This window comes from Populus alba, chromosome 9 (assembly GCF_005239225.2).
Source record: "Populus alba chromosome 9, ASM523922v2, whole genome shotgun sequence".
NCBI lineage: Eukaryota > Viridiplantae > Streptophyta > Magnoliopsida > Malpighiales > Salicaceae > Populus > Populus alba.
In genome coordinates this window covers 258,799-265,991 of record NC_133292.1, presented here as the reverse complement: position 1 = coordinate 265,991, position 7,193 = coordinate 258,799, and the positions used below count along the sequence as shown (strand labels likewise).

Sequence of the window (7,193 nt, the reverse complement as noted above, 5' to 3'; positions counted from 1 at the left end):
TTATGGTTTTAATCCACTAACTCCTATGGATTTAATTCCTTTACGTTTTGAAGAAAGGGTAAGTTTAGATGGTAAAAAGAAGGCAAAGATGGTGAGAGAACTCCATGAGGGAGTTCGACTACAAATAGAGAAAAAGAACAGACTTTACATTTCTAAAGCAAATAAGGGACGTAAACTGGTTGTTTTCCAACCCGGTGATTGGGTTTGGGTGCACATGTGTAAGGAACAATTTCCTAACCAAAGGAAATCAAAATTACAGCCTCGTGGTGATGGTCCATTTCAGGTTTTAGAGAGAATCAATGGCAACGCATACAAAATTGACCTTCCAGGTGAGTATAGTGTTAGTGCTACCTTTAATGTTGCTATCTTATGTTGTTTGACACAGATTTTGATTCGAGGTCGAATCCTTTCGAGGAGAGAGGGGATGATGCGGACCAGCCCAGAAACACCAGCAAGGACCCATTACATGTTCCAAATGGACCAATGACTCGGTCCAAGACAAAGACATTGAAAGACGCATTGAATGCATTGGTTTTGAAGGTTTCCACCAAGTCAGAATTGGAAGGTCCATTGGAGTATCAAGAGGAGATCCTAGTACATCTTATCCATGTGCAAGAGGAGTCCAATACAACCTTATTTGGGCCATGAGATGAGGGCTTTATTTTATTTTGTTAGCTACAGCCCAAGGCTTGTTTGGGCTTAATTCATACCTTGTTTTAAGCTAGGATCCAAGGCTTGTTTGGATTAAGTTATGGGCTTTTCGTTTTAGGGTTTTGGGCCAGTTTTGAGTGGACCTCATATAAGTCCACATAAAGGGTCCATTAGGGTTAACTTTTCAAGAACTATTTAAACTCATGTAGGCCAAAATTTTGTCAGTTTTGATGAATATTATTCTGAATTTTTCAGTTTTAACGTGTGAGGGTGATTCTTGCATTCTTCAGTTCTTGAACGAACTGAATCTGACTTATCGAAGATTAACTTGCTTCGTGGCGTCATTCTACTCATTCCAATAGTGTTGGTGCGTTGGGGCAGGTTTCCATTGTGTCGCACTCATATCAGACCTATTTCGGCTTTCCGGGATCAGATCTCAATCTTGATTGTGGGTTGCGTGACCACGTGATCACGAGGTTCGCATCAAGTTTTTTCCATCTCACAGAACAAACTCTTTCAAAAGACAAATCATCACTTTCACTCAAAAACCATGAGAAACATTTTACCAATGTTGGGATAGGTATCGAGATTTGCTTAATACTTGCCCTCATCATGGTTTTGAAACATGGAGATTGGTTTCATATTTTTATGAAGGTTTAACACCTAGAGATAGGCAAATGGTTGAATTGATGTGCAATGGAACTTTCGAAGATAAAAACCCTAATGAAGCAATGGAGTACCTAGACTTGCTAGCCGAAAATGCTCAAAATTAGGACACCACAGGTACTTATGAGGCACCAAGTAAAACTCAACCTCATACATCTAGTGGAGGTATGCACAACCTTAGGGAAGATCATGACCTCCAAGCCAAGTTTGCATCTTTAGCTAGAAAAGTCGGAGCACTTGAATTGAAAAAGAGTGGTCAATTAAAATCTGTTCAAGACATTATGTGTCAAATTTGTGAAACCAATAAACACTCAACAAATGATTGTCCAACTTTGTCTTCTTTTAGGGAATGCCTCCATGAACAAGCTCATGCTTTAAACAGTTTCCAAAGGTCTAACCATAACCCATACTCACAAACGTATAACCCTGGTTGGAGAAATCACCCAAATTTTAGTTGGAAGAGTGATAGCAATAATACACAAACTTCACAGCCACCGTTTCAAGCACACCATAATTTCCAAAATTCTCATGGATATGCACCTCCTTATGCTCCACCTCCTAGAAGAAATCTTGAGGAAACATTGCATGCATTCATTGAAAAGCAAGAGGCAATCAACACTCAACTTGCTCAAGGCATGACAGATTTTAAAGATACTCTTGCAAAGTTAACATCTGCTCTTAGTTTCCAAGAGAAAGGTAAGTTTCCATCTCAACCACAGCAAAATCCAAAAAGGCAATACAATGCAAATGCGAGTAGTTCTGGAAGCCAACACATGGATCAAGTCAAATCAGTCATCACTCTTCGTAGTGGTAAGGTTATTGAAAAACCCATTCTTGAACCTTGTGAGAAAGATGATGAGTCTATCTCTGAGGGTAAGGAAGGGGTTGAACCTGAACATTGCAAAAAAAAGACTGATTCCTCGCCAGCACTTCCATTTCCTCATGCCATGACCAAACAAAGGAAAGTCAATCACAACTCTGAAATCTTTGAAACTTTCAAACAGGTAAGGATCAATATACCTTTGTTGGATGCTATTAAAAAGGTTCCTTCTTATGCTAAATTTTTGAAAGATCTATGCACTGTGAAGAGAAAACTGAATGTGAAAAAGAAAGCCTTTTTAGCCGAACAAGTAAGTGTCATTCTTCAAAACAATAATGCTTTGAAATATAAAGACCCTGGTTGTCCTACAATTTCTTGCTTTATTGGAGAACATAAAATTGAAAGAGCCTTACTTGATCTTGGAGCTAATGTGAATTTACTTCCATATTCAGTCTTTCAAAGTCTCAATCTAAGTGAGTTAAAACCAACCTCTATAACTCTTTTACTTGCTGATAGATCTGTAAAAGTGCCTAGAGAAATAGTTGAGGATGTGTTAGTACAAGTTGATAAATTCATTTACCCTGTTGATTTTGTTGTCTTGGATACACAACCTGTTGAAGCATGTAATTCAATTCCTGTCATTTTAGGACGTCCATTTCTTGCCACTTCTAATGCATTGATTAATTGTAGGAATGGACTGATGAAGCTATCATTTGGAAACATGACATTAGAGATGAATATTTTCAACATTTACAAGCAACCTGGAGATGATAATGATTTACAGGAAGTGGACTTTATTGAAAAATTAGTTCATGATCAATTTCAAACCACTTCTAGTGAAATTGAGATTGATGAATCTGATGATTTGCAAATGGTCTACTTTCAGGAATCAAAGGCATGCAATTGGAGACCACAAATTGAAGAATTGCCACCACGATAAATTGAGCCCATACCTTCAAGTGTTCAACCACCAAAACCTGAATTGAAGTCGTTACCATTTAATCTCAAATACTCGTTTTTGGGAGAAAATGAAACTTTTCCGGTAATAATCTCTTCCAAACTTAATGCACATCAAGAAGGTAAGTTATTACAGACTCTTAAAATGCACAAAAATGCATTAAGATGGACCATAGCTGACATAAAAGGAATTAGCCCTTTGATTTGCACACACGGGATTTATTTGGAGAAAAATGCTAAACCCTCTAGAGAAATGCAACGAATGCTTAATCCTAATATGAGAAGTAGTGAAAAATGAAGTCATTAAGCTTCTAGATAATGGAATCATTTATCATATTTCTGACAGCAAATGGGTAAGTCCTACCCAAGTTGTACCCAAAAAGTCTAGAGTCACTATGATAACGAATGAGAAAAATGAGTTAATTCCAACTAGGACTGTTACTAGTTGGCGCATGTGCATTGACTATAGGAAACTTAATTCAATGACTAGAAAAGATCATTTCCCTTTACCTTTCATGGATCAAATCCTAGAAAGAGTTGCAGGTCATGAATTTTATTGTTTCCTAGATGGCTATTCAGGTTACAATCAAATTGAAATTGCATTGGAAGATCAAGAGAAGACTACTTTCACATGTCCATTTGGTACTTTTGCATATCGAAGGATGCCTTTTGGATTATGTAATGCACCAGCCACGTTTCAAAGATGCATGCTTAGCATATTCAGTGATATGGTTGAACGTTTTCTTGAGATTTTTATGGATGATTTTTCTGTTTTTGGTGATTCATTTGATGATTGTTTGACTAACTTAGAAAAAGTTTTGAGCAGGTGTGAAGAAAAGAATCTTGTATTGAATTGGGAAAAATGTCACTTTATGGTAACAAATGGCATTGTACTTGGTCACATTGTTTCATTGAAAGGAATTGAGGTTGACAAATCTAAAATCGAGTTAATTGCCAACTTACCAACACTAAAATCTGTTAAAGATGTTAGATCATTCTTAGGACATGCTGGTTTTCACAGAAGGTTCATTAAAGATTTTAGTGTAATATCTAAGCCCTTGAGTAACACCTTCTAACAAAGGATTATATTTTTGAATGGACTGAACATTGTGAAGAAGCCTTTGTTAAACTTAAAAACTTGCTTACTTCTGCTCCTGTCATTCAACCTCCTGATTGGTCATTACCTTTTGAAATAATGTGTGACGTTAGTGATTATGTTGTGGGTGCTGTCTTGGGACAAAGAAAAGATAAGAAACCTTATGTGATTTACTATGCAAGTAAAACTTTAAATAGTGCTCAAATGAATTACACCACCACTGAAAAAGAATTACTTGCAGTAGTATTTGCTTGTGATAAATTCAGATCTTATCTTATTGGCTCACCTATTGTTGTTTTTAGTGATCATACAGCATTGAAATATCTTCTTTCTAAGAAAGATTCTAAGGCTAGATTGGTGCGATGGATTTTGTTACTTCAAGAATTTGATATCATAATCAAAGACAAGAAAGGCATTGAAAATGTTGTTGCAAATCATTTGTCAAGATTGACAACAGATTCGAAATCTAACATCACACCAATCGATGACTATTTTCCCGATGAATCTTTACTTTCCGTTTCTACAATGCCTTGGTTTGCTAATATTGTTAATTTTCTTGTTTCAAGACAATTGCCAGGTCATTGGAGTACCCAAGACAAAAGAAAGTTCTTGAACGAAGTGAAGAACTTTTATTGGGATGACCCTTATTTATTCAAATATTGTCCGGACCAAATATTTCGAAGATGCATTCTTGACAATGAGGTAAGTAGTGTCATTAAATTTTGTCATTCTGAGGCATATGGGGGTCATTTCTCATCAAGAAAGACAACTGCCAAAATCTTATAAAGTGAATTTTACTGGCCCACCATGTTCAAGGACTCACTTGTATTCTGTAAGACTTGTGAAAATTGTCAAAAATTGGGATCTATTTCAAAAAAAGACAACTGCCAAAATCTTATAAAGTGAATTTTACTGGCCCACCATGTTCAAGGACTCACATGCATTCTGTAAGACTTGTGAAAATTGTCAAAAATTGGGATCTATTTCAAAACGTCACATGATGCCTTTAAATCCTATTCTTGTCATTGAGATCTTTGACTGTTTAGGTATAGATTTTATGGGTCCATTTCCTCCATCATTTGGTTTCGTGTACATATTAGTCGCAGTAGATTATGTTTCAAAATGGATAGAGGCAATTTCAAGTCGAAACAATGATCACAAAACAGTGATAAAGTTTTTGAAAGACAATATTTTGAGTCGATTTGGAATCCCTCGAGCCATAATAAATGATGGTGGAACACATTTCTGCAACAAGCCATTTGCTTCTTTAATGAAGAAATATGGAATCACACACAAAGTTGCCACCCCTTATCACCCTCAGACAAGTGAACAAGTAGAGCTTACTAATAGGGAGATCAAACAAATCTTGGAGAAAACAGTGAACCCTAATAGGAAAGACTGGTCTTTAAGACTTAATGATGCACTTTGGGCTTATCGAATTGCTTATAAAACATCATTAGGTATGTCACCTTATAGACTAGTCTATGGAAAACCTTGTCACTCGCCTGTGGAAATTGAACATAAAGCTTATTGGGCCATTAAAGCTTTCAATTCAAACCTTGATGATGCTAGTCAGCTGCGAAAATTGCAAATAAATGAGCTTGAGGAAATAAGAAATGATGCATATGACAATTCAAAAATTCATAAAGCAAGAATTAAAGAGTTTCATGACAAGAAAATACTGAGAAAAACATTCAATGTTGGTCAAAAAGTCTTGCTTTATAATTCTCGACTCCATTTATTTCCTGGAAAACTAAGATCAAGATGGAGCGGTCCTTTTATTGTGAAACATGTGTATCCATATGGGGCCTGTGATATTGAGAATTCAAAGAATGACAATGTTTTCAAGGTAAATGGGCATCGTTTGAAAGTTTATTTTGACAATTTTTCGGTTGAAAATGACTTTATTGAATTGAGCGATCCTGTATATAAAGATTGATTTTTTTTTTCTCACATTGTTTTGTGTTTTGTTGTATCTTTTGTTTTGCTAGTCTCTCACCCCGGTCAAATGGCGGATAACGGTACTCCGTGACTTAAGTCGGTTCTTTCAGTTTCCCAAATAACTGATATCTGTATATATTTGTACAATTCTTTGCTCTTTCTCCCTTCTTTGAATTTTTTCCCCAATTCTCATTTGAAAATGGACACCACTCTTAAAAAGTTGAAAAGGTATTTTCCCGCTTTGCCTCCAAATGCGATTACAAAAATTTACCGTGCTAGGTGTGCAAGATTGAGGTTGTTAATGAACCATGGAATTCCTGAAGATATTCGTTGGCTGATTGAAGCAAAGGTCCGATTATCAGGTGAGTCCTCCAATTCTTTCATTTCACACATGCCTGGAACAGTTAAAAGCACTTTTCCAAAGAAACGTCATGCAAAACGACTGAAATTCTGTCATAGATGTGCCAGATGGACTTGTAATGCGACATGTCGTTCTTTAGGAATGATATCTGTAAATCGTGAAGATAAAATACAATTCATTAAGAATGGCCTGAGTAAGGGGTCTTTAGATAATCTTTTGTTGACCCTTGAGACGCATCCTAATGGAGATGTGCATCATGTAATTCATGATTTATGGCCACAATTCCATAAAGAAGATGATCGACTTAGTCTTGGGAATTTGACTAAAAAAGACCATGTTTGCCAGTTTTTAAGAAAACTGGATGGGAAGCCTATCCCCGACCCATAAAGGGCGTTTAAGCCGTTCTTAGACGTAAAACCAAGGGAAGATGTGAGCCACAATCACAACTACCTGTACATACATGCTTTGTCAAAATAAATAAATAAAGAGAGAGAGTGTGAGACTACAGCTGGCCTACATATAGGTGGTATGATTGCATTTTCACTTTTTCATCTATAAATTCTTCTCTTCCTTCCCTTCATTTCTACTCATCCCATACATTCATCAAATATAGAAGTGTGTAGAAATGATAGGTTCCTCAAGTCATTACATAAGAAATATTTGTGTTTTCGGTGGATCCAGCCTTGGGAAAGAAAAAGAGT

The 7,193-nt window shown here is 36.3% G+C and overlaps 1 pseudogene; it reads left to right on the top strand.

Annotated features, from left to right (window-relative positions):
- The first annotated feature begins 1,328 nt into the window (after positions 1-1,328).
- On the top strand, positions 1,329-6,879 carry LOC140955908 (uncharacterized; annotated as a pseudogene).
- The last annotated feature ends 314 nt before the right edge of the window (positions 6,880-7,193 follow it).